Raw genomic sequence first — 14,407 nt, forward strand, 5'->3', positions numbered from 1 at the left:
GTGTGCTCTCTGTTCATTTCAGTGAGACTTATCGTATAGCTTGGCCTTCCCGAGCTGGGTTTCCTGACATGTGAGCATGTACACATTTCTGCTTATTTTTCATTCTCTTCAGCTCTTGCTGCAGATATTGTACCCTGATCCCAGTGATTCAGAGAGACGATTAAAAGGAAGTCTCTTTGTGAATTAGTTTGCAAGAGGGTGTTTTTGAGAGAAAAATCCACTCCTTTTCAGTGGATTCATACTAGACAGTTGTAGGTAGCTCTGCATCTGGTTCTGTTTTGCTTCCTAGCTTCTACAGTTTTGGAAAAGTGCAGGTAAACCATACATGTTCTGTGTGGGGACTAGAGTCAAGGTTGGTGAGCAATAGCTCGAGCAGGACTATCAGCAAGACTTCATTTTGTACAGAGTCATAGGGGTGTTATGTGACAGAGTTTAGCTAGTATGAGTTAACTGGTACAATTAGGAAACCAGATACCCAACACTAAGGCAGTTTGTATTGGCAAAAGCATATTCTACCAGTAAAAATTGCCTCAGTCTTATATATAAAAAATTTTTTTAGCCTAGGTTTGCTTTTGAAACAAAGTATTGTATATGATTTTTTTTAAAAAATGGATGTTTATAGATGTTGCCTTGTCCTTTTAAAGCTGATAGTAAAGAAATAAAGTTATAATTTGTGTTACACTGTGCACTGTGTTGAGGCAGCTCCCCCAGTTTTACTAGCTATCATACAGATAGGTATAGTTCTGCACACACGTTTAAAGAAAGGAACAAAAAAAAATGAGCTCAGTATAATTTGTGTAGGATTTTAGTTCACTTGTTTGGTAGCTGAAGGCACTTTGCCCTCTGCCTAACATCTGATAAACCCACCCAGTATGAGCCATAATACTTGTAATACTACGATGTATTTTAGCTTCCTTGGAGTGGGACAATACTGGGAAACATTTACAGGCAAACTCTGTCGTATGTGTGTTTTGTGAATGAATGATTTATGGCTGCTTGATTTTCTGTGCCTTTATTTTTTCTAGGAATAACGAAGTTACAAGACTGTTTTAATTACAGCAAGGCACAGTTCTGCGTTGGGAAATTTATGTTAGTCAGTTCTTTGAGCTTATAGACATACTGTGGAGGTGGATGTAGTCTTTAGGACCAAGATAAAAGTTTTCTATACACCGAACATGCTTTTCATGCTTAAAAAATAAACAATAGTTTAAGTTAATTTTCTCATGATACCTCTCTATGTAGTAGGTTGGCAAAGAGGGTGGGGAGAATACTCTTTGCCCATACCAGAGGGTTGGTCTGCGGCAATTTTGGTCCAAGTTGCTCCAGATGGGACAGTCTCATTTACAGTTGAGCTTGATAATGTTAAGCTACTATGGTGATGTCCCTTTTTGTCAGTTGGTGACTGCTAAGCATGGAATTTCAGCATGTTTGGGAAGACCATGGATGCTCAGAGAGGGATATTTGTACTGCAGCATGAGGAGCCACCAAGCAGATCTGTTGGAGGCTGATGAAGGAAGATAGCAGAAGGGTCCATGATTTCTTGTTGAAATTCTTGATCACAAATCACTTTTGCCATTGTATGCATCCCAGGTTGCTTGTGCTCATGGTTGTAGGTGGAGGTCTGAGGCAGCAAAGAAAGACTCAGCAAGCATTTGGTGCCTGGGCTTGTATATATGTACTGGTGCACACTCATGAGTGTATCTGAGAGGAGGCAGAAAACTGGAGAACTTCTGAAATATCAGGCATCTACAGATTATCATTATCATTGCTAAATTACCTCTGTATCTTACAGAACAGAGAACAGAATCTCAAATTATATAAAATTAATTATATAAATTAATGGAGAAATGTTAGCACTGATAAGTAATTGAAGTGTAAAAAATAGGGGAAAGAATTTACGAGGTTCCTTGTGTACATCTGACAACAAACACCAATTCGTGCATGCTTGCCTTCCACCTTTACGGTGTGGAAAAAAAGCCTCAGAGAAAACCTTTAGACCGCTGCGCAAACCATCTTCATATACCTACTAGGTTGGATTGGCTTTAATTAATTCAAATTGCCAAGTAGGATACCTATTTGAATTATGTTTTTCTGTTTAACTTTGAAGCATTCATCTAAATAAAGCTTGAAACTTGCTAGTTAATAAATAAAAAATTTCCAATTGAACATAGCGTTTGTTCTGCATGGTATTGTACAATTGGCTAAATTTTGTGAGGAAAGGAGGTGATGTGGATACACACTTAAGCAATTTATGTAGCTAGGATTTTAATGGCTTCTTATGTTCTGTGGGTTTTTTTGGCTTTTGGTGGCATGTGCATTAAATCACAGAATCACCAGGTTGGAAAGGACCCACTGTATCCTCGAGTCCAACCGTTCCTAACACTCCCTAAACCATGTCCCTAAGCACTTCATCCACCCGTTCCTTAAACACCTCCAGGGAAGGCGACTCGACCACCTCCCTGGGCAGCCTGTTCCAGTGCCCAATGACTCTTTCTGTGAAGAATTTTTTTCTGATATCCAACCTGAACTTCCCCTGGTGGAGCTTCAGGCCATTCCCTCTTGTCCTGTCCCCTGTCACTTGGGAGAAGAGGCCAGCTCCCTCCTCTCCACAACCTCCTTTTAGGTAGTTGTAGAGAGTAATAAGGTCTCCCCTCAGCCTCCTCTTCTCCAGGCTAAACAACCCCAGCTCTCTCAGCCGCTCCTTGTAAGACTTGTTCTCCAGCCCCTTCACCAGCTTCGTTGCTCTTCTCTGGATGAGCTCCAGAGCCTCAACATCCTTCTTGTGGTGAGGGGTCCAGAACTGAACACAGTATTCGAGGTGCGATCTCACCAGTGCCGAGTACAGAGGGAGAATAACCTCCCTGGACCTGCTGGTGACCCCATTTCTGATACAAGCCAAGATGCCGTTGGCCTTCTTGGCCACCTGGGCACACTGCTGGCTCATGTTCAGTCGGCTGTCAACCAGCACCCCCAGGTCCTTCTCTTCCGTATAGCTCTCCAGCCACTCTTCCCCCAGTCTTTAGCACTGCATAGGGTTGTTGTGCCCCAAGTGCAGGACCTGGCATTTGGTCTTGTTAAACCTCATCCCATTGGTCTCGGTCCAGCGGTCCAGCCTGTTCAGATCCCTTTGCAGAGCCTCCCTACCCTCCAGCAGATCCACACTTCCTCCCAGCTTAGTGTCATCTGCAAACTTGCTGAGGGTGCACTCAATGCCTTCATCCAGGTCATTGATAAAGACATTGAACAGAGCTGGACCCAGTACTGAGCCCTGAGGAACTCCACTTGTAACTGGCCTCCAGCTGGAGTTAACTCCATGTAGCACCACTCTCTGGGCCCGGCCATCCAACCAGTTTTCAACCCAGGAGAATGTGCGCCTGTCCAGGCCAGAGGCTGACAGTTTCTGAAGCAGAATGCTGTGAGAAACTGTGTCAAAGGCTTTACTGAAGTCCAAGAAGACTACATCCACAGCCTTTCCCCCATCCAGTAGTCGAGTCATTTTGTCATAGAAGGTGATCAGGTTAGTTTGGCAAGATCTGCCCTTTGTAAACCCATGTTGACTGGGCCTGATCACCCGGTTCTCTTGCATGTGCTTCATGATAGCACTCAAGATTATCTGTTCCATGACTTTCCCCGGCACTGAGGTGAGACTGACAGGCCTGTAGTTCCCCGGATCCTCTCTGCAACCCTTCTTGTAGATGGGCACAACATTAGCCATCCTCCAGTCCAGTGGAACTTCCCCAGTCAGCCAGGACCGCTGGAAGATGATGGATAGGGGTTTGGAAAGGACATCCGCCAGCTCCTTCAATACTCTTGGGTGGATCCCATCCGGCCCCATAGACTTGTGGGAGTCTAGCTGGGCAAGCAAGTCTATAACCGCCTCCTCTTGGATCACGGGAGCCTCATTCTGCTCCTCTAACTCTTGGGTTTGTAAACAGAAGGAACAACTTTCTTTGCTATTAAAGACTGAGGCGAAGAAGGCATTAAGTACCTCAGCCTTGTCCTTATCCCTTGTCACTGTTATTCCTTCTGCATCCAGTAGGTACTGGATATTCTCCCTCGTCCTCCTTTTCCTGTTAATGTATTTGTAGAAAGACTTTTTGTTGTCTTTCACAGACTTAGCCAATTTGATTTCTAGTTGGGCCTTGGCCCTCCTGATTTTTTCCCTGCACGATCTCACTTCCTCCCTGTAGTCCACCCAAGATGCCTGTCCTTTCCTCCAAAGCACATAAAGCTTCTTCTTATTATTGACACATCTTGAGATCTCCCTGCTCCACCAAGCTGGCTTTTCCCCCCGCCGGCTCCTTTTCCGGAACACAGATATGGCCTGCTCTTGAGCTGCTAGGATTTCATTTTTCAAGAGTGCCCAGCCCTCGTGGGCTCCGTTGCCCTGAAGGACTGTTTCCCATGGGACTTTGCTAACCAACCTTCTGAACAGGCCAAAGTCTGCCCTCTGGAAGTTTAATGTGATAGTTTTGCTAGTCCTCTTCTTTATCCCACCTAGAACTGAAAACCCTATCATCTCATGATCGCTTATAGTCCCAGGCGTCCTCCAGCCGTCAAATCCCCAACAAGACCTTCTCTATTCGCAAACAGCAGGTCGGGGAGGGCACCCTCCCTTGTTGGTTCACTAACCAGTTGTGCGAGGAAGTTGTCTTCCATGTGCTCCAGGAACCTCCTAGGCTGTTTCCTTTCTGCTGTATTGTACTCCCAGCAGACATCCGGAAAATTAAAGTCACCCACAAGGACAAGAGGCAGAGATTTAGAGACTATCCCCAGCTGTTTATAGAAGAGCTCATCAGCTGCTTCTTCTTGGCTGGGTGGTCTGTAACAGACTCCTATCACAAAGTCCACCTTCTTGTGGGCTCCTCTGATTTTAACCCATAGGCACTCGGTCCCATCCTCACCGTAATCCAGTTCAAGGGTATCAAAGCACTCTTTAACATAGAGGGCTACCCCGCCTCCTTTCCTACCCTTCCTTCCCGCCTGAAGAGTTTATATCCCAACATAGCTGTATTCCAGTTATGTGAGTCATCCCACCACGTTTCTGTGTTGGCAATGACATCGTAGTCACCTTGCCCTACAACAGCTTCCAGCTCCCCTTCTTATTGCCCATGCTGCGTGCATTGGTGTATATGCACTTCAGCTGGGCTGATGAACCTTCAGCCCTCGTAAAGGGAAGAGAGTTCATTCTCGATTGACTTGTCCTTGGAATAACTAATTCCACAGACCCAGTTTCATCCTTACTGTCCCCACTTGTACTCGCCCTCACTTGCCCTGTGGTGGTGTACTGGTGGTCCTCTCCAGCACACCATTTCTCAGTCTCCGGTGTCCCACTTCCAGGCTCATTCCCAACTAGCCTGGTCTCCTCCCCTTCCCCCTTCACATCTAGTTTAAAGCTTTATTTAAGAGCCTAACTAGATTTTTAGAGATAACTTCAGTCCCCCTTGGAGACAAGCATGACCCATCCCTAGTAAGAAAACCTGGGGGTGGGTGGGTCACCCCATGATCAAAGAAGCCAAAGCCTCTCTCCTCACACCAGGCTCAGAGCTAGGCATTAATCAGCTGTTTGTGCTGACCTCCTGTTCCATATTCCTTAGTACTGGGATAGAACTAAACACCACTTGTGCTCCAGAGCCCTCCATCATCCTCCCTAAAGCCCTGAAGTCTCTTTTGATGGCTTTCAGCTTTCTGCGCTGTAAGTCATCATTACCTATTTGAAATACATCTGCCTTTTCAAACAGATAACAGTGAGGCACAATGGGAAAACAATGTATATTGTTTGATTTTCTTAATTTTTAAATTAAATTAGAAGTTGAATTCTTAGAAATAAGAGTGTGATGTTACTTGAAAAGGGAGTTACTTGTCTAGATGAAGGTTGTGTCTAATTCTCTGATAACTGAGCTAGTCTGAGTGCAATAATTCCCTGAAAAACTGAAGAAATTGTTCAGTTTTTCATAGTTTTTTTTTCCCCAAATTGTGACATGCTAGATGGGATTTTTCCAGCACAACATTTGGGAAGAATTCAGAAGAAATGTTATGCTATCTCCAACGTCCAGGACAGACAGAAATGCATTTTGGCTGGTTAGGTAGTTTTGGCAGAGTATCTCTTCATGAGAAATTTTCTGGTTATGTAACATGCCCATGGGATTTAAAATTTGGCAGAAGTCTGGACTCTTTGTGCCATCCTCTTGGAAATCCGCTTCAATCAGACTGAAATGAGACTTCTAAAAATCAAACTCATAAAGGAAAAAAAATCAGCATACAGAAATGCCGGAAATTGAAAGCATGATGCTTTCTGCATATCTGATTACTGGCTGGTACACTTGTAGTTTTAACTACAGGTTGCACTGTAGTAACTGTGTCCTGATTTGTACCAAAATTAAAATTAGGGTCTTTGTATACCCACTGGTATCCTTCCTCCTCAGGATTGACAGTGTGGAAGAAAAAGGTTTTGCAAATGAGTGTAGTGTGGACAAAAGCAAGTGGAGTCTAGATGGTGACAGGGTCTGGCAGCTGTGGAGATGCCTAGGAAAACATAGTTAGAAGGAGCAGCTGGGAAAGCAATAATGAAATGGAATCAAGTATGTGGTAGTGAATATTGGTTTTAAAAACCTGAGAAGATGAAAAAAGTCAGAAGGAATTACAGCATTTCTGCTTGAGAGGCACAACAAATTAGCACAGAATTGCTGTGCTGTAAAGCTTGGTGTAATTTGCTTACTGAATGGTACTCCAAAAAAAGCAGAACTTGGTTTTCCAGAGAAACATGCAGCTGTATCGATATAAAATTTGCCTCTTATTTTCTAAGAATCTTTGCCAGATTGTCTACAATGATACTGCTGCTTGTGATGAAGCAAGTTGAGGTTCCTCAAAAAGTTTCTGCCTTTGTTGAAACCTTATCAGATTACAACTTGATATATCCAGAAAGGGAGGAAAACTTTGATATTGTTGAGTATATGTATATGCAGCACTGGCATAGAAGAGGTGTGCTGCTGACCTGCTGTATTTTAACCCCAGCCAGCAGCTAAGCACTGCACAGCTGCCTGCTTACTGCTGTCACCCACCCCGCATGCCACTTATGCCAGGGAGACAGGGAAGAGAATTGGGGAAAATGCTCGAGGACTGCCTGTCCCCAAGTAGTGATTGCAGCTCTCTAGCCAGCTCCCCCAAGTTTATGTACTGAGTGTGACATTGTATGGTATGGAATATCCCTTTTACCAGTTTGGGTCAGCTGTACTGGCTGTGCTCCCTCCCAGCTTCTTGTGAGTCTCCTCGCTGACAAAGCATGGGAAGCTGCAAAGTCCTTAGGAACTACTTAGCAACAACTAAAACATCAGTGTGGTATCAACATTACTCTCATAATAAATCCCAAAACCATAGCAATATACTGGTTATTAGGAACTCTAACCTAGCTGAGACCAGAACACAACTTTTTTTTTTTTTTTTTTCCTTCTAGGTAGCCTGGGTATTGTCATCATAACCTGATTTGTCAGGGAACAAAAGTATTACTAAATACTTTCTTTAATTTTTAAAAAAGTTGATGTGGTGTCTTTGGCTTCTAATGGCCTTACTCTGCAAGTGTAAGAAAAAAGCAGACATAAATAAAATGCTGGAAGTTAGCATGGCTCCTTCTTGGAAACAAGACTGGGACAAGTGCTTACTAATTGGAATAAGACAAAGAAAGACAGGAAAGGAAGAGGAGCTATTTCATGGCCTGTCAAATAAAAATTAACTTTTTCATTTTGTCCAGGCAAGTCACTCTTGCTAATTATTAATGTAAATTGCAATATTTAAGCACTTCTCAACTGCAGGGAGAGTGGAGTTGTGGAAAGCTCATACACAGTACAATAAAGTGCTACTTAACTCTGTCTTCTCTGTGAGACCAATTTTAATTGTGTTTATATTTTCCCATTGTAGGAGATAAACTGTCTTTAGCGAGAGCTTGGGCTTTCTCTTCAGATTATTTCCTAGAGATGGCGTGATCACACACCTTTGACCATACTTTTGGAATTGATGGAGTTTCAAATGTATTTGCAAAGTCAGTTCTGAAGTAGGCAGTGCCTCGTGGTTACCTTTTGCTTTCTGGGTAGATTGAACGTGAAAATAAAAAAAAAAAAGAAAGAAAAATAAAATTGACGTATATTTAAAATTTTGGTTCCAGGGTTTCTGTGACATTGTTTGTTGTTAAAAGTAGGAAACTGGGAAAAGTTGATCATAAATGCATGCTCTGGATTGCTGTATCTTATCAGTGTTACAAGGGCCCTGAGTCAGGCAGCACAAAGCAACATTTTTACCACTGAAGCTTTTCTTCAGGCTAGGCTGCGTGGGAGCTTTAACACTTTTATTAAAAGGCAAACAAACAGACAACTTTGTGCAAATTAATGCTGTGTTTGCTGGTTTGATAGGTGATGTCATGAAGAAACACGAGAGTGGCAACGAGGTTGAATTTTAATATTTAAAGTTTTGCTTCTCTGATTGTTTTTTGTTGCAATGATGACAATAAATTTAAGCCGAAGAACACAGTTTATCCATTGCATGCAAGAAGAAGTTACTAGACAGTGTGCATAAGCAGTCTTTGATTTTTAATGAGAGTCTCAAGAGAAGATTGATTTCAAGAAAATCAGTTTAGTACTTACCAACAGGGAAAGAACAAATAAGTTTAAATTTCAGGTAGCTTTTGAAAAATTAATTCAAGAGGCTCAAATTCAAGACAGCTGAATTTTCAAAACCATTAAGTCCTATCGGGGTGGGAATGGAGCACTGTTAAGGGCATCCGTGTGCTCTTATCTGCTCATACTTGGCTTTGAATGTGGTTGTGCTGAGTGTTTGTCTGCATCTCTTGCTTCACCTCCCACAGAGCTGATGATAAAAACTGAACTCCATACCAAGATTCAAAGACTTTTTTAGAAAATGCTTTGTGGCTTGCCAGTTTAAGTTGGTTGTTCTAGGATTGATTTACTTCCAGCAAAAGTCAGCCTTGAATTAATGAAAAGGTTCTCTTTCCTTCAATGCCTATTTCCATATGCTTTATGTAACTGTTTGAGAATCTTCTAGGCTGATGGTACTGTTACTAGCCTTCTCTTGTGGGATGACAAGAACAGGAAGAAAGTTTCCTTGTATCTTCTATCTGAACTAACTGGAGGAGAGGCTTTATCTGAAAAGGCACTGCTATGTATTTTGGCTTCTGGATAGTATTTACTGTGGTGGGTCTCACACCACTATATATCTGCATAATTTTATGCATAACTCTGACAATTTATAGCAATTCCCCTTCGTACTATCACTATATGCCGTTATAAAAAGTCCCTCACCAGCTTTCTTGTAGCTCCCTTCGTGTACAGGAAGGTTGCTATAAGGTTTCCCCAATGCCTTCTCTTCTCCAGGCTGCACAACCCTGCCTCTCTCAGCCTGTCCTCATAGCAGAGGTGCTCCAGCTCTCTGATCATCCTTGCAGCCTTCCTCTGGACCCATTCCAACGTCTAATCCTTCTTATGCTGAGGATTACAGAACTGGACACGACACTCCAGATGAGGTCTCACAAGAGTGGAGTAGAGTGGCAGAATCACCTCCCTTGACCTGCTGGCCACGCTTCTTTTGATGTAGCCCATGATACAGTTGGCCTTCTGGGCTGTGAGCGCACATTGCCCACTCATGTCCAGCTTCTCATCAATCAGCACCACCAAGTGGTGGTGTACTGCTCTCAGTCACTTTGTCCCCCAGACTGTATTGAAACTGCATGAGGTTCACACAGACCCACTTCTCCAGCTTGTCCATATTCCATCCTTCCACTGTGGCAACTGCACCACTCAGCTTGGTGTCATCTGCAGACTTGCAAGGGTGCACTTGATCTCGCTGTCTATATCATTGATGAAGACACTAAACAGCACTGGTCCCAGTACGGACCCCTGAGGGACACTACTTGTCAAGGATCTCCATCTGGACTTAGAGCTATTGACCACTACGCTCTGAATACAACCATCTAACCAATATCCCTTACCCAGGCTCCTGGACGGCAGCAGACTTCCCTGTGGGTAGGGTCTGCTCGACATATTAGACCCTCTGTTCCCCTCAGCAAGGAGTCTCCTACAACTATGACTTGTCTTTTCTTCCTCGTGGCAGTTGTAGTAATATGGGAGGTGTCATTCTGGTCTTGGTTTTGCTCTGATGTAGACAAGTCATCACCCACATTCTTCTCTGGTCCATCTTCCACACCTAGAACCTCCTATCTGTTGTGCAGAGGCACCTGGGGAGGCGTGGGCAAGGGGGGGGGGTGTCTTTCTCTGCCCCATTGGTGGACTTGCTTGCACTCACTATTTCCCTTTGACTCCCTGCCTACATCTCAGTGAGGGGAGGATATCAAATCCCTGTGATCAGGGGCTTTTTCTGGTGTCTCTCTGTACCTTTATCAGGGAGCTCAGGGTGTGGTTCCACCAGCCTGTCTGTAGCTCAGACTGTCTGATTGTCCTTAGCCTTTCTGCTTCCTCTCACAGCTCTGCCACCAGGCTGAGGAGATCTTCCATCTACTCCCACCATACAGAGTTGTTCCCTCTGCTGCCCTGTTTCCAGTGCAAGCTGGTGGCACTCCCTGCAGCCAGAGACCTGGACGGCTGTGTGTTTTCCTGGGAGCTTAGTGTGAACTGACATGTCCCTTCTGGCAGGTGCAGAGGATGCAGCCTCCCACCGGGTGGGTGCCAAGGCTGGGCTCCTGAGCACGGACACTGCACCCTCATTGTGTGCCCTGCCTTTGCGAACTGTTCTCACAAACTGCTGAGCCCGCCCTTCTAACGAGCCCCCCCCCCCCCCCATTTGCCTGCTCCTGTTCACTGTGCTTCTAAGGGGCCGTTTAAATCTCCCGCGGTTGCTGACGGGACCGCCCCCCGGCGTCAGCCACCTGTCACAGGACCCGCTGTGATCAAAAGTCAGGAGTCTCCCTCTCCTCGGTCCCTCTGGGGTTCCTGGGCTTTTCCTGGGCTTCCCCTACTCTAACAAATTCCTCTTTGCCTCGATCTAGTGTACGGCTGCAGCACTTACCGTGTCTGCCACTGATACACACCGATCTCTGTGTCTTTAAGGATTAACCTTTTTCTCAATTATCAATTTCTGTGTAGGTTAAGTCTCATAAGAGTCCTGTAATACAGCCGCTAAGAGTAAGTATATTTTTCTGCTTTAGCAGCAGAGGTAGTATGTTTTAAGCTCCTATATAAGTTGATGTCGATTCTTCAGAAAATAACCTCAGAATGCGTTTACTATAAGAGAAGATCTAATAAGAATGACAGATCAGACAAGAGGAACTGATTCTTGTGTTGGTCATGTGTTTCATGTGCCTGACTGCCAAGTCTGGTGGGAATAACCTCTTCTGAATCTGTAGACTTCATCCCCAGCATCCCCAGCATCCTCATTACAAGAAACATTGAGGTGCTGGACTGTGTCCAGAGAAGAGAAACAAATCTGCTGAAGGGGCTGGAGAACAAGTCTTATGAGGAGCAGCTGAGGGAACTGGAGTTGTTTAGCCTGGAGAGAAGGAGGCTGAGGGGAGGGAGACCTTATCACTGTCCACAACTGCCTGAGAGGAGGTTGAAGGGAGGTGGGTGATAGGTGATCGGATGAGAGGTAATGGCCTCGAGCTGTGCCATGGGAGGTTCAGGTTGGACATTAGGAAAAACTTCTTCACTGAAAGGGTTACCAAGCACTGGCAGAGGCTGCCCAGGGAGATGATTGAGTCGCCATGCCTGGAGGTATTTAAAAGATAGATGAAGTGTTTAGGGACATGATTTAGTAGCAGACAGGTACGGTTGGACTCGATGATCTCAAAGGTCTTTTCCAACCTAATGATTCTGTGATTCTATATCCCATTATCCTCTAATCCTATAACATCTTTAATATTCTGACTGCAAAAGTAAACAATTCTAAGTAGTGGCTGTTTATAAATAACAGAACATTTTCTAGAAATAATGCAATATTGCTATAAATAAGAGAGTAAAACACATAAATGCAGAATGGTTTATATATATACACACACACACTTACATATATGCCTGTACATATGTATAGGTGTATACAAATGTGAGTGTATAATACATATGTTTTATATTTACACACATATTATATTGTTTATTATGGATTTCTACAATCCATTACTCATCTAATAGAAAACTCTACCAAAGTATCTAAAAGCTCTACATCCAGTTCAAAATTTCTGCAAAATGATGTTGACCACCAAAAAGCCTAGAATTTCCATTAAAAGGGAATGTAAATACACAGGGGGAGGAAAGGGTGTACGTGTGTGTACATCTTTTTCCTTTTGTGTGTTCTCCCCCTCCAAAAAAATTGCTGCATTCAATTTTTTTTTATGCTTTTCTTCGCAAGCATATTTTCTGCAAATTTTAAACCAGAACGTTTACATCATTACTGAAAAAGAAAGATGTTTAAGGGAAACCCCAAATATAATGAAATCTACAATAATATTAATCAGCTGGCCATTCTGGGTTACTGTAACTGGTACCCTAAGACAATGCAGAACTACAAGCACATTCAAAGGCAGGGACACGAGGAGGTACATTACATTGATGTCAACTGCACTATGTCTGCTGTACTGCCAGTATTTGAGCTGACATCTGTGACTGGAGACTTGAGACGTAAGTGATGCAAAGCAATTAAGAAGTTCATTAATTATTGAACACATTATTAGGAAATTCATAGAGCAGTAAAACAGTCAAAGCTGGGCCATCAGATCGATTTGCCATTATATTATAATGCATATTATTATGTTCACCTATAAAGCTTCTAATTAAAGGTCTAAAGTCTAATGAATCACATCTATGACTATTGAATTACAATTCAATTGTAATTGAATTGAGATGTCTATCACTTTCACTAGCACTCCTCCATATGAAGTCTTAGAGACTTTGTTGTTATAAAAATGAAAGCAAGTAAGCTACCTCCTCAGTACCTTAGCTAAATACAGAGCTATACATTGTGTAGCCTATGGAATCTTTTGAGACCATCCCTTTTAAGAGATTTATGTAGTGTGTGCAATAAAATATGCTACTGGTGAACATTTGTAAGATACCACTTTGCACACTTACACATTAAAAACTGATTTAAGAAATGTTAGGTTTAAAAGCAACTCAAGCATGCAAAAGAAGGAAATTGTACGCATTTGGGGATGAAAGGTTTAATAATATCTTTCAGGAAAAAGTTCAATGCTCTATTACTTTTATTAAGGTCAGCATATGTTGGAATTTTCTTGTAGATTAAATTTGATGTGGTGGAGGTTCTTTGATTGGGAAGAGAATTTTTGAGTGGATGACAAAACTTATTTAGAAATTTGATTGAATTTTATTTAGACAGCATAGAAAATTTCAAACTTTTGGGCAGAAAAACTGGGCACTGTTAGCTGTTCTATGGAACTTGGAAACTGCAGGACAGTATCTACATGCAGCCATGACATGAATAGTTTCCTTGTAGCTGTTGTAAAGGCAGCTAGTCTGCAAGTGGTGTGATTCAAGCCCAGAATTATGTGAATTGTCTCAAGCTCATCAATAAACAACATCCAGATATTAAGTGGCTCAACATGTTCTTGCTGATGCCTGGGGTAGTGCCTGTGCAAGTACAGTACTGCTTTTTTTGATATGTTGTATTATAGCTAAAAAGGAAAATCTACTACAACCAACTTCAACAGAATTCTTGGGGCATGATGACAGCAGTATCAGTTGCAATTGAAATACAAGACAGTATATTCCTTGGAATTCAGCAGGATATTCTTAATGCATGTCCAGCCTGGTTGAAGTGCGGGTATGTGTGCACGTGCATATACGAAGGAATGAAGGAGAACGAAACTGATTTTCTGTCTCTCCCAATCTTTACTTTCTCTTTCAGGATTTGGGGGAGGGATCCAATTTTAATGCCAAATATATTGTTTCTTACCTGAGGTAGTGATGACGATAAGCAGTGAGGAGTGCTCCTTCCCCGCTCTCCCGCAAACAACAGAGAGGAACTGGGGTGCGGGGGAGAGGAGGTGGCTTGCACTAGTTGGCCATCATTTCTGTCTATGACTGGCTGCCTGCTTAAACAATTTATTTTCTTAGGTCAGTTCTGTCCAGGTCTGAAACAACACATGGACTGCAAAGTTTTATAACAAACTTTATGTGTGTGATTCGTTATAAATGTTACAGAATAGAGCTACTAGCATTTCAAAATTATAACAGAAGGACCACAAGAATCTTGTGGAGAAAAGTTCTTCTGTAAGGAAAATCACAAAATAGTGTAGCTTTATAAATGAGACTCTTTTTCTTCCTGCTTTTTTTTAAAACGTTTTTGCTCATTATTTGCAGGAAGAAGTCTTCTTAGGGAAGCATAAATTCAACAACAGCAGTTACCCCTCTCCTGCACTTTCTGAGCAAGGAAACAG

The 14,407-nt window shown here is 42.8% G+C and overlaps 1 protein-coding gene across 3 annotated transcripts in view; it reads left to right on the plus strand.

The window, feature by feature from the left end:
* Positions 1–14,407, plus strand: part of RNF38 (ring finger protein 38) — a 103,454-nt gene that overhangs the window by 35,040 nt on the left and 54,007 nt on the right. The gene's annotated exons all lie outside the window — the stretch shown is intronic.

The sequence above is a fragment of the Cuculus canorus genome, chromosome Z, assembly GCF_017976375.1.
Source record: "Cuculus canorus isolate bCucCan1 chromosome Z, bCucCan1.pri, whole genome shotgun sequence".
NCBI lineage: Eukaryota > Metazoa > Chordata > Aves > Cuculiformes > Cuculidae > Cuculus > Cuculus canorus.